Source organism: Ochotona princeps, chromosome 11 (genome assembly GCF_030435755.1).
Source record: "Ochotona princeps isolate mOchPri1 chromosome 11, mOchPri1.hap1, whole genome shotgun sequence".
NCBI classification, from domain to species: domain Eukaryota; kingdom Metazoa; phylum Chordata; class Mammalia; order Lagomorpha; family Ochotonidae; genus Ochotona; species Ochotona princeps.
The window spans coordinates 48,342,751-48,369,353 of record NC_080842.1 but is presented as its reverse complement, the minus strand read 5'-3'; the positions used below and the strand labels follow the sequence as shown (position 1 = coordinate 48,369,353).

The following is a 26,603-nucleotide window of genomic DNA, read 5'->3' as shown; positions in this document are numbered from 1 at the left end:
TGCGAACGGGCCTGGACAACAAAGGATGGCCCAAGAGCTATAGGGCTCCTGTACTCACTTGAGAGATCAGGATGAAGTTCTTGGCTCCTAACTGCAGACTAACCCAGCTATTGTGACATCCACCAGCAGACAGAAGACTGGTATCTCATATGCTTTTACTCTTTCAAATCAAATAAATAAATCTTAAAAAGAAGTGGATGGGGGAAGCACTGCAATTCTGAAGTCCTTTCTATCACTTTGTCTCTATTTAAGGAAACAACAAATGCTCAAACAGGTGAAGTAACTTGTTCAAGGCCACGGCGTCGTAGTTCATATTCAGACCCTGAGCTTCCGGGTCTCCCAAAACGTCCAGGTGCCTTTATTATTTTAACACACTGTCCAGTGCTGACCACAAGACAATGTTCTCAAGGGAAGTGACCCATTTTACTCTTTTCATCTTTGTGCTCTCCCAGGGCCCAAAAAGGCACACAACTGATGCTCACTGATGTCTAATTAGAGCATCTGCCTGGAGGCCATCTCTCTCCTGACCTGAGGCCCATCCCTGCAGAACCAACCACAGGCCCTTGTGAGTGTCTAACACGCACACCTGAACAAGAGAGATCCTCACGGAAAACCTACACCAGGATTTCACCATCATTTTTGCACCAAAAATCAACTTAGCTCTGACCACCATCTTTTCCAAATATTTTCTGAAGTACCCTCTTCTGTGCCTGGTACACATGAATATTCATAGGATAAAATGATTATGCATGAGAGAAGTTGAGTTTCTCAACAGAAATACTGTGCCTTGTCTTAAAATTGACCTCATTTTTTTCTTTATCACTTACTGAGAAACATTATTTGAGTGATGAAGAGAACACTGATCTTGGCCACACTACTGCCCTGTGTGGAATGTATTCTAGAGTCCTGCTTGCAAACGTTAATGGGCACTTAATGGCATTCCATAGGAAGCAAGAGTGTGTCTGTCTGCGGTGGACTCTGAGATTCTGCATTATGAGCAAGCTCTCAAGAGGCACAATGGCTGCTGAGTCATGGGCCACACTTTTAAACCAGAAACAAACAAAAAAATCCTAGAGCATTTTATTCAAGAGACACAGCCTGTAGGTTACAAATACTAGATCCAAATGTTTAAGAATATTAAGGCCAACTGTCTCTAGAGGTTTCTTCTTTTTGCTTTTCTATAAGTTTCTTGTATTCTGTACTGCCCCTGCCAGATGGAAATTAAAGCATAATAAGTAAATAAAAACACAGACACATGTCCAAGAAACCATGAATTTGGACTCTGCCATGCTGTACCTTTAAGCCACAAAAATACTTGAAAGGGTTACACTAGGGAGCCAACAGGTTGGTGAGTTTACAGCAATCCTCTACCTTCTTATTTCAATATGCAAATTAGCATAAAGCAGCAATTATGCCTAATAAGCGGTCACCAACACAAGTACTGTTTTTCCCAGGTTTCTTTCCCTTTCAACAGAGGAGAAAAAATCCATCATTCAGCTGGAATACTTCAAAATGCTAACCAAATTAAGAACAGGGGAAAAAATAGGCACTACACTGAGCCTGTTCCAAGTGGGTCACACGACTGCCTGATGGGAGGCTGAGAGGCTTCTTTCAGCAGAGGCTGGCTGGGCTGTACTCTGCAGCAGGAACACATAGATGCGAAACATGGAGGTGACATTTACTGTGCACCTGCAGGTGCGCTGTGAAGAAATGATACTCTGAGGGTGCCCCACTGCCAAAGCACAACAAGGAGACATCAGCAGCAAAAGGTGATCAGAGGGCACGTCCCCAAAGCGCCTGACTCCTCTTTGGGGTTCTAGCAGGTGCTACATTATTCCTTCAGGTGCAGAAGGAGCAGCACCAGCTGTTGGGCATTTCACACCTGTTCTAATGCCAGCAGCAGCTCCAGGGGCCTGCCACCCAGGGAGGGCATCCCTCAGCAAAGCCACTGGCATCAGCAGGACATTGCAGGATAAAAGTAGGAGCGGCAGGAACTTGCACTTCCAACTCCCTTCCCACTCCCAGGTAAGAATTTCAGCTATTTGTACCATGATCCCAACCATGATCCTAATGTTTATGTTGTTGTTGTAAAAACTGTGAAATTTCAAGTGGGATTGGGACCTAGGGTCCAGAGGGCTGATTGAAACAATGGAGCCAAAAGCCACCTCTGTGACGCCACTCAGCATTACTAAGGATATTGCTTTGGAGCTGTGACGTGCAGCCACTTCAGGCTTATTCTCAACAGGAAGTAACAGGTCACGTATCTCTACTGCTTTCTGCAAGCCTGGTACTGGATTACTTAAGTCAGGTAAGCATGCACTGAGTCATTAAAAATGTGATCACCAGAGATTTCAAAACTGGCCTCCGTCATCATCTTGTGGTGAGGAGGAGGAAAGGGAGGCCAATATGAGCACTGACGCTTGCATTTTTCTTCTGAATTACACAGACCTTAGATAGATAAGGCTGGGGATATGCAAAGTCCTATAATCTCTTCAGTGCTCCAAAGCTTAAATATTTTAGTATCACAGTTGAAATTTCAGATTTAAACAGACAAGGTATGGCAAACAGATGCAATACAAGACATGATCTCTAAAAAATTTTTAAGAAACTAAAGACTGAGCAACAAATTTTGAATCTTTGACTACGGACTAGTACTAAATAGTACTGGGGCTTACAGTCAATGTCATGGGGTACAGCAGTATGACTTTTAGGTAAGGCAGCAGCCTTGTTTCTTTTCCCCCAGATGTATCCAATTTAAAGATGACTCATCAAAACTGCCTATATGTAGATTTGATGCCCACCACAAGCATTTATGACCTTGTAGCTCATCTCCCGGCCCTGCTGTCTCACCATAACCAATCACAGTCTGTCTATACCACCTGGCAACTTTCTTTCGTCTGGAAGACATTCTTACACCTTCCCAAGTCTGAACCTTTGTACGTATCACGGTTTCTCAACCTGGCCTTGTCCCTCTGGTGAGAGCTGACCCATTCATTTGAGTCCAACTCAAATGCTACATCCTCTGGGAAAACCCTCCCACATCCTAACTTCATACTGGATGAATGGAGCCTATCTGGGGCTTGCAGTTAAACTAGGATCTCCAATTGAACGCATGGCAGCACACATTTGTTTTTAGACTTCGACTCAGACATTTATATTTACCTTCCTCCCCTCAAGCAACACTAACACTGCTGGCTCCAACTTCTCCAGCTCAGTTTACTGCATTTAAATGCACATGCCAAGCAGGGGACTTCTACACCTCCTACTCCTTTAAGCTAAGCAAAATGAGTGTCCAAAAACCTAAGAAGTTCAACTTAGAATCAACAAAAATGTTGACATGTATTTTATTTTGCTTAAAGAACATTAGACCCATTTCCAGGCCCAGCGCGGAACATGCTGGGATCCCATACAGGTGCTGGTTCTAATCCCAGCAGCCCCGCTTCCCATCCAGCTCCCCTGCTTGTGGCCTGGGAAATCGTTGAGGACAGCCCAAAACCTTGGGACCCTGCACCTGTGTGGAAGACCTGGAGCAAGTTCCTGGCTCCTGGCTTCAGATCGGTGCAGCACCAGCCATTGTGGTCATTTGGTGAGTGAATCATCAGACGGAAGATCTTCCTCTCTGTCTCTCCTCCTCTCTTTATATCTGATTTTGCAATAAAAATTAAATCAATTTAAAAAAAAGACCATAAACCCATTCCCAAAGCTCCACAATCTCACACCCACAACTTGAGACAGCTACATGCTAACATCGTCCAACATGCTTGGTCCAGGGCCTCCTTACCGATCAGGAACTCAAGCGTTCAGCTCCCCTGTGCGGGGATGTCACTGTGATAGATGACTCGACTACACTGGGGAGAGCCGCTACATTTCCACACAGGAAACCCTTCCTTTCTCTATGGTGCCAGCCTAGTAAATCACTATGAGTAACTATCACTCTGTTTAGGTCAAATTCCTGGAGAGCCATAGTTGAGACAGCGCACTAAGCTTCACAAACACACACGCAGCCAGGATGGCATTTGTTGGGAACAATGACAACAATCAGCACCAGCATCAAAGGATTTCATCTTTGTGGTGTACATTGTGGTGAAGCTTCATACAAATGCCATGGTAGGGCTGGGCAGGATCGCATTGCCTTTTACAGATAAGGACAGTTGAGGCCAGGCACAGACCTCATTCAAACCCAGAGCCGCTCAGTGTGTTCCTCAATGTCAGGCCCCAAGTCCACAGGGTTTTTCCTCTTTCCAGCCAGAAAGGCAGATCCCCGGGTCTCCAGTAGGCTTGGAATTTTCCAGAGTGCTTTTTTTTCCCAACCCTTGCAGGTTCTCACCCCTTCTCTGCAACTTGCTTGTCTGTTCAGGCGCCCATCTCCCCTGAGCCGAAACCCAACTCGGGACTCGGACCCTGGCCCCTTCATGTTTAGACCTTGCCTAATGACAGTGCCTTGCCCATGGTCCAAGTTCCTGAATCCCAATGGCCCACAAGCACATGGACGCTCCTGTACAACAATGTCCACCAGTTCTCCAAACTTAAGGGAGTTTTTCCTTGACCTTAAGTAAAATAAACAAAGTTAATGATTTGTAGCACTGACCCATAAAAAGACAGGTGATAAAGCTTGCTTTTTTCCAAAAGTCCTCCAATTAGAAGCCAAGACTTCAAGAGCAAGCAGCAATGAGCCAGAATTCATGGTTTTCATCCAGATCCCAAAAGCGATAGTGGGGAAATCAGGGAAGGAGACTGAGTTATACGCTTCAGCCAGTTTGGGTTCCTCTCATAGACACCACCACCTGCATGCTAAAGCCACAAAGCTGCCTCTGCACACTTCTTTCCATACACCTGTTGGCAGCGTCATACCACTGCATTGCTGGAAGCTCACACCTTGAAATCAAGACCAAATAACAAGTTTAAGTTTCCAGCAACTGGTAAAGTACAATTGTTTTTGTTTTTTTTTAAATCCACCACTTCTATATAAAGCAACTGTAGTATTTTCAAAAGCCAAGTAAGTTTAAATCTTAATTCAGAATTGTCATTACTAGACGAAATTATAACTCCATGGAGACTTAACGTTTACGTGCCCTGCATGGGTTCATGTCCTATTGCCACATGTTAGTCTTGTCATTGTCTCTATGTTCTAATGGACCTAGATAACAATTTCATATAGCTCAGTTTCATGTGTTCTATTGTGTTCACTGAGTTTGTTTCCAAACTTGAGCTTAAAAGGAATTATTTCAAACTAAAAAATCTAATCCATAACCTTAAGCTAAACTGCTCAAGTCGAATGTTCAACAAAATGCTTCTCATATCTAAGTTCTAAAATGCAAACATTCAAATTAGTGTTTCCAACTGATCCCACTACACACTAGGTTGGAAAAGATTATAATTGTCTTTGTTTTGTCATCTAGACTTCAACAAGAAGGAACACTCGGAGCCCAGACAACCCACCAGGCACCTCCGATGACTTCTGCATTCTACTGGGGACCCTTAGACTGGCCCCCAGAGGAGTACCTAACTGCTGCCCTTGAACTACGTCCTCTGTCAGCAGGAAGCAGTTAAGAACGAACGACGTCCTGTTCCCCCTTAACAGCAGTTAAGGTCACTTCTTCTGGGGGGCGGAATGTGAGAGGAGTTAGACTGGGTGGTAGGCAGTTAGGGTTTTCTGGGTCCCCAAGTCATTTTTCTTCCCAAATCTAAAGGGGTATTTTCCCCACCATGTCTTGGATTCACCAGAACACGTCTCTCCCAAGACAAATGCATATCTTATCAGGAGTGCTTCCCCCAGGAAACAAGGGTGACATTAACATATCTATTCCCCACCTGAAGCCTCCACCCAATTCTGTCTCCAGCCATTGCCAAGGGGGTGGGCTTCAGACTGGCCTCTTTATCATTAGAAAGGGATCAAGGAAGTTGGCCAGTGACACCTTGCTGGCCTTTTGTCCCAAGGCCAGGTACCATGGAAACCAGGAATTTCCTTTGTTTATGGAGAAACATCTTTGAGGGGAACCTTTAAAAGATGCTTTATCCACCATTAATATGGGTTTTTCTCTCTTGCCTTTCCCCCTGCCACTATGGCAGAGGATCTCGAGGCCCCCTCCCATCACTAGGATGGGAGTCTACTTTCTCAACTATTTCTAATAAATCTTACTTTAAAACTAAAAAAAAAAAACAAAAAACCAAACAATTAGATTTGAATATTTTTCAAAAGAAATATAAGGGATGGGAAATTTATGTACTTGAACATTTCTGAAAGTAGAAAATGTTTCACCCTAGCAATTTCCAGTTTCTAGAACTTCTGAAAAGAACTATTCTGAGCTGGGGCTTGCATTGTGGCTTAACAGGATAAGCCACCATCTGTGACGCTGGCATCCCTTACAGGTGCCGGTTTGAGTCCTGGCTGCTCCTCTTCCAATCCAGCTCCATAATGCAACTGGGAAGGAACCAAAACAAAGCCCAAGTGCTCAGGCCCTTGCACACACAGGAGAGAGCCAGATGAATCTCTGGGCTCCCAGTCGAGCCCTCAGAACAGCAGCCACTTGGGGAGTAAACCAGCAGACGAAAGATTCTCTCTCTCTCTCTCTCTCTTTCTCTCTCTCTCTCTCTCACTCTCTCTCTCTAACTCTAACTCTAACTCTGCTTTTCAAATAAATAAAATAATCTGCATTCTACTGTGATGGAGAGCTACGTTGGTACTTCCGTCAGAGCAGCCACCTGCTTTATTTATATGCATTTTCAGGGTGCCTCAAAGCACATAGGCAATGAAATCATATTCAATGACTGCATGGCTGGTGATCAGAAGATGGCCCAGAGACCGGATGAGGTCAGCCCCATGGCATGACTCAGCAGGCTACAGTCTAGCTCTCCCTCCATAAGGGGCACCCCTGATCTGGAGAGGTGTTCCTGAGCAGGTCCCTTCCTTACGGCATCCAACTTCATTCCCTGTTTGCACAAATACACAGATTCCAAGGCAATGAACCAGTGTTCCCAGCTTGGTGAGTGGGCTTCCTGCTGCTTCGATTCTACTGGTGCACTGATCACTCTGCCAAGCTGGGGTTAGCACCAACTACACTTTTCTCTGACCTCTTTCACAAGGCTGCTCACCTGTTCAACAACAAAAGTCTTGGCAGCCTGCTGCTCATCTCCCCTCTCTCCAACATGTCTAAAAAAAAAAAATCGCATTTTTCAGAAGCTTTAGCTCTGTCCCTGGTACAAAATACAAACCTCCAGACTGCCCAGCATGACTCACTGAGGGTGTAAGCCGCTCACACAAGGGGACGGAGCATATCCTACTGAGGGCAGCCGCTCACCGAAGGCTATGACTGGTGCTCCACAGCTGTAAAGTGTCCAGGGGTGAAAACAAAAGCCATGTGGATTGAAGTGACTAAAACACAATGCTTGCTTTATTTAATTTTTTTTCTGGTTAAAAACAAACTAAAAGTTCACTGAGGTTTTAAATTTCTCCCTTGTGCCCGGCGGCATGGCCTAGAGGTTAAAGTCCTCGCCTTGAAAGCCCCGGGATCCCATATGGGCACCAGTTCTAATCCCGGCAGCTCCACTTCCCATCCAGCTCCCTGCTTGTGGCCTGGGAAAGCAGTCGAGGACGGCCCAAAGCTTTGGGACACTGCACCCGCGTGGGAGACCTGGAGGAGCTTCCTGGCTCCTGGCTCTGGATCGGCATGCACCGGCTGTTGCAGCTCACTTGGGGAGTGAATCATCGGAGGGAAGATCTTCCTCTCTGTCTCTCCTCCTCTCTGTTTATCTGACTTTGTAATAAAATAAATAAATCTTTAAAAAAAATAAATTTCTCCCTTGCTGTATTTTTTTCCTTCCATGTCCAGCTATAAAGGAAACTTCATTAGAAAACAAAAAGTTTAACTCTACCATGGAGAGTTCATGTGCTTTGACTTTTCTAACAAGAGTGAAGGATGATAGGTGCAGCTATGTTAACATTGCTTGTATAACCAACAGCACATATTGTAGAGCCCAATACCCCAGAAGTAATGAGAACATCTTCAGATGTTCTGGTTAAAGGAGGACTGGTCTCTCTGCCTTCGCCAGAACAGTGAGAAGAGGCGGCAGGCACTTGGTATAACCATAAGGTGCTGCTTGGGACACCTGCACCCCATGTTATAGTGTGTGGGTTCAAGTCCTGTCTCTGCTATGGACTCCAGCTCCCTGCTGATGCGCATGTTAGGGGCAGCAAATGATGGCTCAATAATTTAGGTCCCTGCCACACCCATGGGAACCTCCACTTCCTGGCTTCTGACTTTGGCCTGGCCTGGCCTGGCCCTGACTGTTGCAGGCATTTGGGGAGCAAAGCAGAAGCTGGGAGATTTCTGTCTTTCTGTTTCTACCTCACCGGCAAAAATAAAGTTGGCAATTTAGTGTGAAAAGAAATTAAAAATGATGGGCCGGCGCCATGATTCAGTGGGTTACACCCCTCCCTGCAGCAGCAGCATCCCACAAGGACATGGGTTCAAATGCCCCCATTGGGGCTGCCCCACTTACAATCCAGGGGCTTGCTAATGTGCCTGACAAAGCAGAAGATGATCCAAGTGCTTGGACCCCTGCACCCACATGGGAGACTTGAATGAAGCTCTTGATTCATGGGTTCAGCCTGTCCCAGCCCCAGCCCGAGACGTGGCCATCTGTAACTCTTTCAAACAAATAAATATATTGTTCAAACAAAACTGATCACAGAAGACCAGAAAGGACTTAGAAGTGGAGGTATGCACATGCGTGCCTGTGCACACCTATGATTAGGTGTTGGTCATTGGGGTGGGGGGTTGAGGAGGAACTCGGAAAGCTCTAGCAGTGGCCTGGGATGCTGCTCTTCCACTCGCCCCTCCCCGCTCCCTGCACCGGCTATGCTGAGCAGCTGACTCCAGCAGGCTTCTCACCCACTGGCTCCCAGGTGGGTTCAGCCAGTCAGGGGCTCTGATGAGAAACCAGAAGGAATGGAACGGCTCTTACCCTACAGCGTATCTTCTGCCGGGACAAAGGGACAGAGGTTTTCCACAGAGCTGTCTGCGTCTCTAACTCCCTCATTTCACCAGTGCAGGAAGGAAGGAGCTGAGCAGTGATCAGCCCCCAGGCCACGGCCATGCTTCCCGTGGGGCTCCCCTCCACCTGCTCCAGTCTGGATATGCCAGCAGGCTCCTGGTAGAGCTGGATGAACTGGGAGAGACGGAACCCCTCAGAGTATTTACCTGCAAGATACTGCCCTGTAATGACAGCCATTTAGTTCCCAGGCTTAGGACAGCCTGATATCAATATGCTGAAGAGTAACTTGAAGGTATGTTAGGATCTATTAAAGGCTAATTGTTCAGGCTGGCACATCAAACCTTTGTTGTTGCCTTTTGGGTTTCTAAATGATATAAAATACAAAATGCATAAAAATACGTAAAACTGCATTTTCTACCAAAAAAAACCTCAGTCAAGAAAATACTTTATAGTCTAACTGATCCTTTAAAAAACATTAGACCAGATCCAATTGGCTCTGCCCCAAAATTCTCTTGTCTGGATAGAATAAAAAGGTTGAAGCCTTCTTCTGCCCTGCACAGACCTTGGTAACCCATCTCTTGTGACCCCACCCCCCAGCTTCACCTCTGCATCAATCTTATTTTCACTAACTCTGCTATAGCCTCAAGGACAGCCTTTCTCTTTCCCCAGAGGTGGGCCTGGCCATTGTCCTTCCCCCTCACTTGGTGTGTCCCTCCCTGCTTCCTGCAGCTGGTACACAAGGCCTCTGGTGATCGGCACAAGCTTAGCTATCCACTTCTGGCCTCCAGCTCAGTCTCGCCCTTCCCTGAGTTCACTGCCCAAATATACTTGTATTTGCTTTGATCCATCTCCTTCTACAAGAATAGAGGATTAAGAGAGCAGGGACCCCACTGGCCAAGGTCATTGCTCATCCACATTGTCCTGCAACGGTAGGCAGCAGCTGTCAGCACTCACTGAATATGTGTGGAAGAAATGAAGGATGCCATTAGCGACACACACACACACACACACACACACACACACACACACACAATTGTCAGTCTACTTTCTTAATGCCAGTAGCCACATTTCCAGTTGCCAGGTAGCTGCTCAACAGCCTTCTCTCAGAGATACTTCTAGAAAGGACTGCTGAAATTAAACAGGAGATTCTGGAACTGACAGTGAGGAGCCAAGAAAGGATAAAGAAATGAAAGGTTACACCTTTTTTTCACATTGAGTCATGTGTACCTTTCATCCTGGATAAAAAATTTCACTGTATTCCTTCAGCATAAATGAGAACTATAACAAAGCGTGGGATGGGGGGGGCTTTGGAGCTTTGCAGTCAGGCAGGCTCCAGCAGAATTTCATGACTAAGTGTCCCACATGCTGCCTGCCTACACTGTGCTTTTCAAACACACCCTGCTGTGTGGGCCCTGGAATGAGAACTATTTTGATTGCAGGTGCTGATGGAATTTAGGGTCATCTGTCCCCAGGAGCTATTAAATTTGCTGAAAAGTCCAGGTCATGTGATGGCACAGCTAAGACATGTTTTTTTCACAACTAGAAGTAGATTCTAAATTTCATGTAGTGACAACAGTCTCATCACCATTACATAATAGCAACACATGAAACAGTGGACCATGAAGGAGTACTCGTCAGACAACAACTCCTAGGAGGCAACCACAGAAGGTAAACAGGGCTGATTAACATCAAGTATGTCTGTTGGACCTTGGATACCCAGCAGAGAATGACAACCTTTTAGTTTTAGGGCTTCAATCTTTTTTTTTTTTAAAGAGTTGTGCATTTATTTAAAAGGTAGAATTAGAGTTACATAGAGAAGGGTCCTGATGTACTAATTTACTCCTCCAATAGCCACAACTGCCAGAGCTGAGCCAAGCTGAAGCCAGCAGCCTGGAACCCTGGCTCTGAACATAACTGCAAGGGCCCAAGAATTTGGGCCATCTTCAGCTGCCTTCCCCAGCACATTAACAGGGAGCTGGATTGTAAGTGGCACAGCCAGGACTAGAATCAGCATTTGTATGGGATGCCAGTGTTACAGGCTACAACTTAACCTACTGTACTATATACATAATCACACCCCACACCCAACCCACAAATGTGTCAGAAGTCCCAACAATCCAATCAGAAAAGAATTCAAGAGCAAAGTTCTCAAAAAATACATCTCTCATTTTCTTGTTGTCAAGAAGACATGGAACAAAACCAAAATATATTGGAACCTCATTAATTACAGACTCCATTTGCCCCACCCACCCTAAAAGCAGAGCTATTGGAACGAAAACTTCAAAATGCTCAGAGTACTTTGAAAGATCTCTTGGTGTTATGCTTCTTGAATAATTTCCAAGTAAATCAATTTCCACTAAATAGGCCTGGAGAAGCCAATGGTTTTCTAACTCCTGGTGCGGGAAACACACTCTAAGCACTAACCACAAAAAACAGGCATTAAATTAAGCTTTGTTCAAATTCCCAGCTGTCCATGGACCATCTCCTGGGGATGCAGGCTTGCCTTAAGTCATTACAGCCATACCATTTGAACACGCCCAATCTTGCCACTATATTTTCCAAATTTGTTGGCATACAGTCACTCAGAATAGTCCCTGGTGATCCTTTGTATGTCTTTGATATCAACTATATTACTTCTTTTCTGTACATTTCTGATTTACAAAAGAATATTCTTTTTCTTAGTTTAGCTAAGGGTTTACTGACTATCTTTTCAAAAGGAGCCATTTCTTCTTGATCTTTTGTGTATCTTTTAGTATATATATGTATACAGATGATTTCTGCATACTAATCTCTGCTCCAATCTTAACTATTTCTTTCCTTCAAATACAATTTAGATTTGGCTTGTCTGGGGTCCTTTTTTCCCCCAAAGATTTGTGGGTTTTTTTTTTAAGATTTATTTATTTTTTATTGGAAAGGCAGATATACAGAGACAAGACAGAGAGAGGAAAATCTTCCATCTGATGGTTCACTCCCCAAGAGACCGCAACTGCTGAAGCTGAGCCAATCCAAAGCCACGAGCCTCCTCCGGGTCTCCCACGCAGGTACAGGGTCCCAAAGTCTTGGGCAGTCCTCGACTGCATTCCCAGGCAACAGGCAGGGAGCTGGATGGGAAGAGTGGCCTCCGGGATTAGAACCGGTACCCATGTGGGATCCGGGAGCGTTCAAGGCGAGCACCTTAACCACTACGTTATTGCGCCGGGTCCGATTTGTTTTTTTATTTGAAAAGCAGATTTTAAAGAGAAAGAGAGAGCAAGAGACGGTCTTTCATCCATTGGTTCACAAACCAAATGGCAGCAATGGCTAGAGCTGTGAAGCCGGGAGCAGGAAGCTTCTTCTGGGTCCCCCATGTGGGTGCAGAGTCCTAAAGATTTGGGCCATCCTCTGTTGCTTTCCCAGGCCATTAGCAGAGAGTTGGATCAGAAGTGGATCAGCCAGGACAGTAACCAGTGCCCATTAAGGATGCCAGTAATAGCAGGAAGAGGATTAGCCTGATGGGCCACCACACCAGCCACTGTTTTTGTCTTACTAGATCCTTGAGCAACATGGTAAGATTATTTAGTATTTTTGTTTTTATAGTGTAGGCATTTATTGCTATAAAATTTCCTCTTAGTCATGCTTTTGTGATATCCAAAAGTTTTGGTATGCTATATTTCTATTTTCATTAGTTACAAAGACTTCTCAAATTTCATTTTTTGACTTTTTTTCATGTTGAGATACGTGACTTAACATGTAATCTATCCTAGAGAATGTTCTATGCATTGACAAAAAGAATGTGTAATTCCAAAGCTACTGCATGGAACATTCTGTAAATGTTTGTTAGGTCCATTTGTCCTATGGTATAGATTAACACTGATGTTTCTTTGTATATCTTGTTTTTTGACCTGGCTGATCTGCTCAAAGATGAAAGAGCTGTGCTGGGGGAGGAATAGAGCAAACAGGCTTGTAGTCAGTCATGTGTCCTGCAATGCTGAATACCACCCTAGAGCCCACACGGCACAGAACAGCCAAGGTCTATTTTCTTTGGGCTACCTATTCCTTCATCTAACCAAAGCGATCCCAGTTAGGATACAAGTTCAACTGACTCTGGCTACACCTTTCTACTTGTGATGAGGGCTGGTCCAGGGCTCCATCCACAGGCACTACAGTGAGAATACTGGCTGTCAGCATCTGGCCAGAGACAATGTTGTCATTCTGAAGAAGCAGCTCTGCTCACCTGGATACCCTCTCCCAGGGGCAGGTCTCCTGCTCTGTTATCTGCCCGAGGCTAGTCCTTGATGGGGTGAAGAGTTAAGCAGTTACTGTTATTGGAAGCCTGCGGGGGATGGGAGTGGTGTCCCGTGACCTGTGGCCTGTGGCCTTTGTCTAGGTGTTTTCATTAAAGCAAAATCTGGGCATAGAAGTCAAAAGACACTTAGAAGTCAGAGTGGCTATACCCGTGCCTCGGTTGTGATCTCAAGCCCAAACAGGCAGGCCATTCTTAGCAAACAACTTTCCTGATTAGCAATCGGATTTTTAAAAATTCCATGGCCTTGTGGTCTGAAAGGCAAACAGACCTCAGACCAAGGCTCCCTTCAAAGCAAACACACAGAGCACAGAGGTACCCCTGACACTCTTCAGTAAGCCGGGGTTCTTTGTCCTTCGAACCACATGTGGTGAACATCTTTCTCCTTTCTGCTCCCAACAGCTTTAAGGTGATGTTGGCTGGTGTCAAGCCCCTTCCCTTGGCCAGCCCCCTCCCCTACTACACACTTCTTTGGTATTCCGGGAGAACAAGAAAAAGCGACCACTGCACATTTGGAAAAGATTCACAATGCTGCACAAATATTTGTAGGGTTTTAGAACCATACTGAAATACAATGAGGCAAATGGTCCAAAATCCACTTTTTAGCTAGGCCCTAATTAACAAAAAAGAAATGAGTCATCTAACAACAGTTACTGGGGCTTTATCCTTTGGTGCCAGCATCCTGTAATGGGTGCCAGTTTGTGTAACGGCTACTCTACTTCTTAGGGCTTGGGAAGCAGTGAAGATGACCTAAGTCCTTGGGCCCCTGCACCACATGAGAGACCCGGAAGAAGCTCCAGGTTCCTGGCTTTGGATCTGCTCAGCTCTGGCCGTTATAGCCATCTGGGGAGTGAACCAGTAGATGGAAGATCTTTGACCTTCTCTGGCTATCTCTCCTTCTGCCTGTAAATCTGCTGTTCAAACAAAAATAAATAAATCTTTAAAAACCCACATGTAATTGAGATGCAGAGAGACAGAGAAGGGGAGAGAAATGGAGGCAGTCCCATCAGCTGATTCACTCCTCAAACGCCCACATCAGCCGAGGCTGGGTCAGACCAAAGCTGGGAGACCTGCAGTCTCCCAGTGTGTGTATCAGCTGCAGCTGAGGCTGGGTCAGACCAAAGCTAGGAGACCTGCAGCCTCCCAGTGTGTGTATCAGCTGCAGCTGAGGCTGGGTCAGACCAAAGCTGGGAGACCTGCAGCCTCCCAGTGTGTGTATCAGCTGCAGCTGAGAGCAGAGTCAGAATTTTCACCCAGACACTCCAATAACGGCCATCCAAGATTTCCTTAAAGGAAAGAAACGAACACAGCTAGAATATCGAAATCAGACCAAAAAAGGAAGAAAAACAAACTACCATACTGTATCTTTTTTAGGCAAAGATGTATACTGAAGTACATACAGCTTTTTAAAACTATATACAAAAGGGAATGGCAATTATATAATTCTACATTTTTCATCACTTACACACATGCATATATATACACATATGTGTGCCTATAGAATTATCATGGATATTTTCAATCCTGCTCCATAACAAGCTACTTCATTCTTTACAAGCATAATATAACTTGTAAAAAAAAATACACTGGCATAGTTTCCAGTGAACATATTTATGAAATTGCTGGGAAGTCTAAGTTTTGAAATGCGTTGCCAAATTGCTTTCCAATCACGTCTGTTTCAGAACATGGTTTAATCTCAGACCACAGTCCCTTCCCTGCATATGTTATCAGCAGACCCGACCTGCTCTGTCTCAAACTGCATCACAGAGCTGCCAGAAGATCACCCTATTGCAGACCAACTCAAGTTCTCCAGACAACACCAACTCCATGACCCAAACCAGAAGTGTCTTGGTGCAAAGGTTCAAGTTGGAACGCATAGCTTTGTAAAGCCCTATGTAGCTTACTTCCAGGAAGCAGTTACAACCACAGGAGAAAGGGGATTAGAGACTAAAAACTGCCACGTGCTTAACTAAGAATACTAAAACCTGAAAATGCAAGGGAGGTAGGCAGCAAATGGGCCAGAATCTCAACTCGTCACAGTGTGAGACACCTTGGCCCCTCCCATGGCCAAATCCTAGGAAGCTCAAGGGCAACCAACACCAAGAAGCATGAAACCCTCAAGTACAGTGTGTGAGCAGGGACAGCCAGAGGCACACACAGCTGGCCTGCTTCCCTCCCTAAGCAGGTGCTCAGGAGCATCTGAGTTCCCAAAAAAGTAAAACGCCACGGGAGGGCGCACAGCAGATGGAGGAAGTGAGTGGCTTGGCCACCTCCCTTGGCTATAGAGCCCAGCACGGAATTCCCAAACACGCCCTCCATTTTTATTTGCACCTCAGACGGTCTGGTGAGATGTTTTTCTCAGGGAAAAATATTTGAAAGCTTCCATTCAAGTTTCTCCAGACTGACCTACATTCACAGCAACCACTCTCTCCTTGGAAATTCCAAAGCTTTCTTTCCACATACTACTCGGGGCTTTTGTTATCTCACTAGTTATAGCAGTAAGGAAAAACATACAGAGACACAAAGCGTGCCAGACTACTCTAGGCCAGCCACTGAATGGGTAGAGTAGCACTTTTATTTATACAAGTATATAGCAGAGTTGGGGAAGTGGATGGGGAATCTACATTCAAATTTAAAATAATATATGTAATATTTGGACAAAATCATTTTTCAGTGTCTCTAATCTTGAATTTCTTAGCTGACAAACAGGATAAGCCTCTCCCATAAACCTGCCTAAGTACTAAGCATACTGCACATGCTCAGTACAACATCAGCCTCCTGCACAAGGGTTTATCCTCAAGTCTGTCTTCTCTAACAAATTGTATTTTATTTTATTCCCACAGCAACAACCAAAGCAGCCCTCCATACAGGTACCTCCAAGAAGTTCTCATGGAATTTAACTGAATGGCACAGAAGTAAATCAAACCAGTTCACCATGCCTTATCACAAGTATGGACTTCACTGATCATTTAACATAAAAAAAGAAAGAAAATGTCAAAAGATGTAACATTCCAGCAAGTGCTATTAATAGATTTGTCATGAGCATTTCATGACTACAAATTTGCAGAACAATGTGTGGTCACCAATAAAACCAAATTTCAGAATCTCTCTTCTTTCTTACATTGACTCAGTGTCATTGAGTTGATCCCATGTGGTTTCACGTATGCCGTCTGAAGCTTTCATAAATGTAACTGAACAACACTCAAACTCGTGGCTCAATGATTATCAGCCCTCCAGGCAGCAAACGACTAGCCAAAGTAAAGGTCAATTAAGAGTTTCCCTACTTGGCTGTATTCTGTTTCAACTCCCAAAGAAAAACAACACTGTATTCTCCTAGAATTTTATACTATACTCTGAGTGCCAGTGGGTGAAGATATTTATTATAAGGGTGCTGAAGACAAAACAAGAAAAGGAGTGACTGTGTTAAAAGATTCCTGACCCATTTCCAGGCGTCTAGAGCCATGGCCTCTTTTTTTTTTTTTGAAGATTTATTCATTTTATTACAGCCAGATATACAGAGAGGAGGAGAGACAGAGAGGAAGATCTTCCATCCGATGATTCACTCCCCAAGTGAGCCGCAATGGGCCGATGCGCGCCGATCCAAAGCCGGGAACCTGGAACCTCTTCTGGGTCTCCCACGCGGGTGCAGGGTCCCAATGCATTGGGCTGTCCTCAACTGCTTTCCCAGGCCACAAGCAGGGAGCTGGATGGGAAGTGGAGCTGCCGGGATTAGAACCGGCGCCCATATGGGATCCCGGGGCTTTCAAGGCAAGGACTTTAGCCACTAGGCCATGCCGCCGGGCCCGAGCCATGGCCTCTTTAGTTACAAGAATGGTAAAAGCTCTGCAGAAACATTTTTACCAAGTGACACTGTTAGCCCAACAGCCGCCCTGCAGAGGCAGGGAACCCTGTGACCATGAACCTGGTCTTCTCAGGATCAAAGGAGGTTATGGGAAAAAGTAGAAAGCAGATAAACCAATCTGGACACCTGACTCTCCACAAGGCATACCTGTGAGAGGCTAATAAAACTGAAAGAAACAGCCTGCAGACCTACCAGTGTGACTGGAACCAGCAACTCAGGCCCAGGAAAAGAAGTCAGCTTTCACTACTAACCCAGAGAAGGGAACTGTCTCTGAAATTCACCAGAACCAAATTTAGGGATCTTTTTTTCACATTATAAATAAATCACTTCTCAAACAAAATCATAATTCTACTCAAAAACAAAATACTAGAACATAAATTTAATAAAGCATGAGCATTTTTAAGTTAGTCATTCATTGTGCATTCATAATTTTTTACCCAATTGTCAGTAAAGATATAAATTTTTAGTCTTCATATTTCTAATATAATTATCTTACTATCTTCTCAGTAGTTCGTGCAGAATCATACTAATACAAAGACAAAAAACAGAATAGTTAACTACAAAGACCTAGCCAGCATTTTAATTTGCCATGAAAAATGTCTGATTTTCATAGAATGTATAGAACCAGAATATGTTACCATACCCAAGATGCCATGATTCGTTGATTGCTGATTTGGTAAAATAACAGTTTTGTGAAACTTCTCTTTCTGAATGAGACTCAACTTATACCACCACTAACAAAAATCCTTGAAATACTATTCCAGACTTGTCAATCTCACAGTCAATAATTATTGGTGATGACTGAGATAGAAGCAATGAAAAAGTTCATCTGTTTTATTCAAATGGAAAATGGGTATATTTTCAGTGATAAATATGTAATCTAGAAAGTACATTTAGACTGATTCCATATTGTCTTCTACCATTTCAGAGTCCCATAATTATCCTAAAGAGAATTCACCAGAAACTACTACTTCTAAAGAGTGATTCAAAATGGGATGGGGAATAAAAGTAGCAACACAATATCTCTTATGGCAACTTACGTTCATTTCTGAATAAATATTTTTCATTGAAAAACCACATTGCAAAAATCTAAGTAACAGTAGTGCTGGGAGGAGACTAGGCATTTAAATCAAACGAATGGTACTGGGAGTCCAGAGTTAAATCTCTGTATTTATTTGTTCAATTGACTTTATGCCAAGTACTACGACAAGCTAACTGATAAAAGCTAATCTGGGATCCATATGCAACAAACAGAAAAATAAAATAAATATAAACCAAACTTCATACAAGGAAAATTAGCCCAAATGGATGAAAGACCAAAATGGAGGTGTTAAACCAACAACACTTCTTCTAAAAAAAGCTCAGAGAAAAAAAATTCCTGATCAGCAAGTCTTTAGAAACTTCATGAGATTTAGAATAAATATAAACTGAACTTTACTACAGCTAAAAACTTGAGCACTGAAGGTGTTAAATTACACAACATTTCCTGTATATGCAAACTGCTTTCATAAGCAATAAAGGACTTATAGCTAGACGACAGAGGCGGAGATATTTCTACAAGGTGAGCAAAAGATTTGAATAAGCATTTCCCAAATGAAAACATAAAAACAGCTAAAAGTTGATTGAATACTTAGGTCAATTATGAAAAGGAAACTTTCACAACTCTCACATTTTATCCTTACCATAAAGCTACACAACAGAATGACTTCATGTTAGTCCACAATTTTGCATTCCTAATGTCACAATTTTTAACTCACTGCAACATCCAGCTTGGACAAGAAATAAAGCAATCTCCACTTATAAATAACAAAGTCTACTAGACAGAAAACTCTAATAAAATCACATACATAATGAAAAATTGCCAATTTGGACAAATTCAACAATGTGGCAGAAAACAAGATCATTACACAGATATTAATCATATTTTTATATGTTAGTAATGAATAATCTGAAAATGAAATTAGAAAACAATTCCATTTCTAAAGGCAACAAAATAGAAAAATTATCTAGGAATATAATTAACACAGATGCATAAGACTCACACTCTAGGTTGGGCAGGAGAGAGGATTATTGAAAGAAATAAAAGACTGGGGAGGAGAAAAAAATGGAAACACAGTCCATGTTCCTGGATCCAAAGTCTTAATTTTAATCCAGAAAACCAACAGACTCTCTAGTAAAAGGCTGGTTCAATATTCAAAAAAGTTAAATCATATAATCCATCATGTGAGTGAGCTAAGAAAACTCATACTTACATAATCACATCAGGAGTTCCAGAAAAGGCATCTGACAAATTCTGATACCCTATTCAATTCCCAGCAAACAAAGAAGAGAGAAGTTCCTCAACTTAATAAAGAACATCTACAAAATGCTCTAGCTAACATCATACCTCATGGCAAGAAATTCAAATGAGTCAAACATGTTTCCATACAAAAGCTGCATGTGAATGTTTACAGCAGTTTGACTCATAATTGCCCAAACCTGCATGCAACCAAGATGTCCCCACAAATAAATGCATACATACACTGTGAAACAATCTACAATGCTGTAAGATTCAATGCTATAAAGACCTGAGCTCTTGAACCACTGAAAGACACATCACTGAAGAATCATAAATGCACACTGCTAAGCGAAAGAAATCAATCCAGATACCCCACTGTTCCAACTCCAGGAACTCCGGGAAAAAAACAAAACTACAGAGGCAGGAGATCAGAAGTACAGAACACATTTTTAGGACGGGTATATATTAATGCTTATTTGTGAAAACCCACAGAATACTCAACACAGAGTAAAGCTAATATTAACTATAGACTTTAGTTAGTGATATACATCAGTATTGGCTTGTCCAATGGAACAAACCATACCAACATCAGAAGACAACACTAGAGGGGAACAGTTGTAGGAACCATATGACTACTTTCTCTATACCTTATCCTTTGTTTCTGCTACTTCCACATCTCTCCGACATAAGGCATGTTCATTTTAAAACAAGCAATGTTAATTAAAATAAACAGAATTAGGATAGCAAAGCCTCACATTAAGAGGATGCACTTGGAATTCTGCTTAGAACAGAAAGCCAGCTTGGGTTTCCAAGAGCACTGCAACTGCTGCCCCACGTTGTTAAAATAAACTCCTGGCCACTTTCTGATAACCTCTCCTTTGGCCACTCCTGAAATAACTGGATTTACAGTCAAGAGCAAAATTCTGCCTGCTAAGGGCAGCAGTTACTTCCTCATCAGCTACAGACTTTAACTATAGACTCTGGAAAGCCTTCCTTTCTTCCATACTCCGAAAGCAAGTAACTGTATTCAAACTACTTTATTAATGATTCCTGAGGACTCAATCCTGTTTCCCCTTGTTAAAACAACAGCCTGCTCTGCCAGCCTCTCCCATGCAGCAGAATACACAGCTGTGGCTCATCTCCAAGAACGTGGGTCTTACATCCACTCTGACTCCTGCACATGCTCACCAGTCCCTTGAATGTCTATCCCACCACACCTGAGGATAGGAACCCTGCCCCAGCATCCTATGCCAAGACTTCACACTAAGAAGCAGTGCCAAACAGGGCGATAAGGTATGTGACCTAACAGGTAACTAACTCAGACTAAGAAGCTATCATGTGGAACAGGAAATGCAGCATTTAGGTTAGGAATTAAAGTTTGTGCATACACCTAAGTGTGCACATGCATGCACACATAACTTTGCACCTTGCGTGTTTATGCGTATATATATTTCCACCAGGCATCCTTCCTCTATCTCTCGGATATGACTTTTCTATGATGATCTCACCCTCAGAAAGGCTTTCCCTGAATGAAGCAAAAACTGCCAGTTCTAGGTCAACAGGGCCACAAGAACGAAACGTCTCTCTCCTAAAGTTACCAAGAGCATCCGGGAGCCCCTCTACAGGTTGCTTGCTGCCCCTAAGTGGCTAGGCTCATGTCACACAGCCAAGAGGCAGCACAGTCCCCTCCTCTAACTACCGAGGCTGAAAATGAAGCCAGGGTCCCCACCAGAGAAAAGGCGGGTGATTGTGGGTGCCAAGAAACAGCCACCAACTGAGCTGGTTCACAGAGCCGGCTGCCTTGCTCCTTCTGCTGAGTGTTCCTTGCCTTCCTGCTACATGGAACAAGGTTGCCTACTGAATAGCCAGCAAGTCGTCATACCAGCCCATAAATGACTTACGTTCCACCTTACTAACACAGATGGGGTTGTTTATATAGTTTCACTTCCCTCAGGACCACAGGGAGGCTATTTTGCATTTCTTTAAATGTCTGTTAGTCGTCGAATATTTTCCAGCCTGGTTAAATGTATGTGGTGCCAAAATCCAATGTGTGCGTGTGTGTATATATATCTATATATATAGAGAGAGATATATTTGAGGTGGGGGTAGGGGGACAGATAAAGACTAAAACCCCACCAAACTGCTCCACAAGGACCCAGCAGAAGTGGGCAGGGCTCCTTGACCCAACCCTCCCCATGTAAAAGTGCAGATGAGGGCTTGTCTTTGGAAGTCAACACAACACTGGATTCCAGTCACCGCCTTCTCCCTCAAACAAAGCCAAGAACGCTTAGGTTGCTGTGAGTGAGCTCCAGTTGTGGCTTCTTCCTGTGACTTCAGTTGTCCTCTCTCTCAGCGAGAAGAGGAAGAAAGAGAAGGAGAGAGAGGAGAGGACAAAGAGGAGATGGGAAGGAAGACAAGGGTACCCACCTGCCACTCACACGCTGGCGGCCCCAAGATTAACTGGGAATCAGCATTTGGGACAATCATAGAACTACCCTTAGAAGTAATAACACATCCCTACCCAATGCAACCCATAAGACATGCCTCACTTATCCTATACCAACCTGTTGTGGCTTGAGTTGGCTCTCTCAGCTTTTCACAGGAGCTTTCTTTTATGGATTTTCCATCCAGCAAAGGTTTCTGTTGCACGACAGGGCAGATCCGACCACTGCATGCTTGGCTACAGTGCACAGCGGCTCAACCAAGGCAGCTCCAGCCTGGAGGGACAAAGGTCAGAAGCCATTGTAAGGATTCACAATCATAAGCTCTCACTCTCACTCTCTCACTCTCTTGGATATATATTTGGCAGCACAACCTCCGACATCTTCCAAATGTTTAAAATCATTAACAAACAGAGACAGCGGCTTATTGTGGTATCCTAAAGACAGGTCGGGCCCCTTTGAGAGAGCAGGACTCCAGCATTTATCATTATTGAAAAGGTATGACCACAGGCTTATGCTCTGCTTGTGGAAAATTTTAAAGCCAGATGTTTTAATTAACCACGAAAAACACAAGCTACAACTAAAATTTCATGACCACATGGATCTGCCCCATGGAAAACCACAGGAATGTTCTGGCAGGGCTCCGTCTGAATTCTTGGGACAGAGGGCTGGAGTCATTCCCCTTAGGAACTTGAACAGAAAATTAGCTTGCTCAATATGTTTCAGAAAGTAAAATGAAACCCAGATTTAATCTCTATCAAATATAAAAACATTTCAGGACTTCAAAGGGCACCACCAACACAGGGAACCAGGGCCTGTAAAAAGATTCTAACGTGGCTGAGGACTTAGCATGTATTTATAGCACAATGTGAATGGTAAAATGGAACATTTTATAGGCCAAATAATCCAAAAGGGAATCTTTCACTCCCTAATGGAGGAAAAGAATATGAGAAACAAATATTCAACAAGTGCGCATAAATATTATCGAAACATTACTGGGCAAAATCAATCCCTGACCCATAGCAACTACCAGAACATTTAGGAAAAATAAAAAAAGAAAGTTTACACAACCAATGCTCACTGTTGGTGCAGCTAGCAATCTGGGCACAGAAATGAGTGAATCTTAGGAAAGCAATTAGTAAACAATAAGAGCTAACAGATTAAGAAGTCTTCATCATAACTACAGCAATAATTATAATATTAGTAAATCCTACATACTGAAAGTCCATTCAACAGACAACAGCACAGAGCTATTTCCTGACACTCCAAACTTCAATCTCCATTAGTCAAAACAGTCATTGTCCTAAGTATGCCAGGCATAATATTACACTAATATCTACTCAAAAATCATCTCTAAAGGAACACAGCAGGGAAAAAAACCAAAGTATCAAGTTACATAGGTACTTGAATCTTACAATGATTACAATTTTGCAAGTAATCTAAAGACCAGTACAAGCTAAGAAATTAAGACATGTTCCTTTATCTGACTTTACATAGAACTTCAAAACTTTGTCAGTACCATTCCCAGGGCTAAAATGGCATTTTCCTAAATATAAGAACTCTTTCTTTTTCATTTCTGCAAACTTTCCAACAACAGAAGATCACATCCAACTTTCTCCATCATAGCCCTTCCATACAACTGGGCCTTAACGTAAGGCATGCCCGCTAGAGAGCTGGGTTCAATGCCAGCTCCAGCTCTGGACTCCAGCTTCCCTCCAGATCAGATCCTGGAAGGCAGAGGAGATGGGGTGAGTAATCAGGTTCCTGCTAGCACACAAAAGGCCTGGGTCCCAGCCTAGCTTGGCCATTGAGAACATCTGGGGTGTGAACCAGCAGATGGGAGCTATATTTCTCTGACTTTCAGGTAAAGACAAAAAATTGTTTAGGTTGTCCCATTTTTTAAAATTAAATCCCTTATTAAGGGTTTCACAGGAACAGACCCCCACTCCATGTCTGCTGCTCTTAGTATCTAAGAGTATACAAATGCGATGGTAAAACCTTAACGCTGGCGGCCTGGGTGATCCACATTCCCAGAAGCCCACCCCCTCCAAGATAGAATGTCTCTACTTCAGCCAGACACGCAATGGAACAGGAGGAAGAAGAGCCCAGCGGGCCAAGCCCTCCCCCACTTTGATCACATGCTTCTCTGACACCATGACCTCTTAGCTGGCACACTTGGAAATGAAGTTTGTATGAATCACACCCACATGGTAAATGCATATCAACAAAAGAACAGAACAGATAGAAAGTTGTTCTACCATAAATGAAATGCAGGGGGAGGGGGAAGATTTGAGGGCAGGAAGGAGTGAGGACTAAACCCCAGGGTCAAAATGACATGGCTCTGGTAAAGCATGTTTGATCTAGGGAACAATGGTGATACTGTGACTGCATAGCAGGTGTCCTGAACAGAAACTGCCTATCATGTCCAAAGCTTTCTGGTCCTGGTACCAGCCCTGATGACAGTGGTGCACAGTTCTGCTCTGAGAATAGGAGGTTTTCAAGATAAACTGCACTTGCAACAAACTTCTTGTGAAAAACAGGCTCATCCATATTGGAAATAAGTGCTTTATAGCATCATGTCCTGACCTCTTAACTTCCTCGAGGACCCAGGTCTTAAAGGAAAAACATTTGTGCCATCAAATATTAAGAACGTAAGAGTCACAAAGGACTAAGGTAAACTGAATGCTTCCTATCTCACATTTTATACAAACTTAGAGAATGGACAGGTTATTTGTTCTCTCTTTTCTTCATAATTGCTTCTCTGAAATGATGCTCACCCCCACTTCTGTCTTAGCATCTACTCACAGCATCCAGGTTGGACAAGCCAGGGGATAGGAGAAGAGAGATGATGCTGACAAACGGGGAGACCGAGAGCCTGTGACTGAACTCATGCCAGTCTCCCTCCCCCAGTATGTGTGTGGCAAGGGAACAAAGGGGAGGACTGTGAGCTACTAAGAAAACAGGCACACCCGGGGGTGATGGAGTCCAGCTTCTTGGTCAGAGACCAGGCAAACACGCTGTCTCTGCCCAGCCTGAGCTGAGAAACAGCTCAAGGGATGAAACAAAAAACCCAAATCTGTTCCTCAAACCCCCATTATGCATTTCGATGACCAGGTCCTAGAGACGACACAAGACCAGCAGTGAATTTAATCCCTTCTAGCCCTCAGTCCACAGTAGGCACAAGAAATTAGAGCCTGTATTTCACAATAAAACCAAAGCCTTGTGGCAAGTGTTGTTTAAGAAAAATTGAAAGGCCCTTGAAGACGATGACAATACGTTTAAATTTATCTATCTAGTCAAAACAATTCTAATTTACCAGTCATATATTGGGGGGGGAATCTTCCTCAAGTCAACCAAATGTCTTTCCCAATTGAGGGACCGAATTAAGAATTAGACTATACGCATAAACGTTGAAATTTTTTCTTTCCTAGAATATTGGCCGTGTGCTGTCTGCATTTTAGCTTCAGTAGGTGACCTTAGCAAAATGTGTATCCAGGGGTAGGCGCTTTGGCACGGGGGGCTAAGCTACTGCTCGGGAATGTCCACATCCCATGTCAGAGTGCCTGTGACCAAGTTCTGGCTCCATTCTGATCCAGCTTCCTGGCAATAAGCCAGGGGTGCGGGAGTAGAAGATACTGCCCAAGTACATGGCTCCTGCCACCTACATGGAAGATTCGGATGGAGCTCCAGCCTCTTGGCTGTGGCCTGGTTTTTCTAAGTATTTGGGAATTAATGCAACCAATAAAAGGAAAATCCATTATTCATATCTGTTTCTGTGACTCTGCATTTCACATAAATAAATAAACCTCTTTTTTTTAAAAAAAAGTGTGTCAGATATTACCATCATTTGCAAATCTTAAATGTTTGGCCAGCATTTTATTCTCATATTCTGATATCAGAGGGAAGGTTTCTTCTCCCTGAGCCATAAATATCAACCAACCCAATACAATGCTACCAAAATCTCCATCTCAAAATGACCAGGCAGAGGAAGCAAGAAAATATGTTAGAAAACATTCCTCTCACAGCTGTGAGACTTTGATTTCAAAAGCTTGGATTTACAGTATTAATACATTTGCACCTTAAAATGCTTGGCAGGGTAGAATCACAAATGGAAAGAAGGAGGGCATCAGAGCAGCCATCACAGATAACCAAGAAGGATCCAGCAGAAATAAACAACTCAAACAGCAGGCAACACAGTTTGTGGCTGATGATGAAGACATGGCTTCCCACAGTAACTTTCCCCATCATTCTCTCGGGTGAAATGGTCTCCACTGAGGACAGCCTTTGATACAAAGGCCATTCTGGAACAGGGGATGAAGACATCAGCAGAGTGGAGATGGCAGCCCCAGCTCTGCTACTCTGGGCCCAAGGCTTTTTGAGTTAACTTGGCCTCCTTAGCCCTTGTTTGCATCATCTGTAGATCTGGGATGGTACAATTGGCCAATCTCATGGAACTGCCAGCAACTATGATCAAATGGGAAGGCATTCTAGAGGGCTGGGAATTTGATAGAGCCAGAAAGACACTGAGTCGGGACACCAGCATCCTGCACTGAACTGAGTGGATTCAGGGACCAGTTCCACTCTTGATTCCGGCTTCACGTTCATGCACACCCTGAGAGCAGGAGTGGCTGGGACTCTGCCACTCATGTGACAGAATGGGTTCCTTTTAGAGCTTTGGCTTAGCCCAGCTCTCATGTCTACAGGCGTCTAGGGAGTGCACCAGCAGAAAAGAGATCACCATGTGAC

At 43.7% G+C, this 26,603-nt stretch overlaps 1 protein-coding gene across 4 annotated transcripts in view; it reads right to left on the bottom strand.

Annotated features, from left to right (window-relative positions):
• Positions 1-26,603, bottom strand: part of APBB2 (amyloid beta precursor protein binding family B member 2) — a 272,222-nt gene that overhangs the window by 184,845 nt on the left and 60,774 nt on the right. For all 4 annotated transcript variants that reach the window (XM_058670169.1, XM_058670172.1, XM_058670170.1 and 1 more), the window contains exon 2: positions 21,981-22,133. The gene's annotated coding sequence lies outside the window, so the exon portion shown is untranslated. The remainder of the gene's footprint in view (positions 1-21,980; positions 22,134-26,603) is intronic.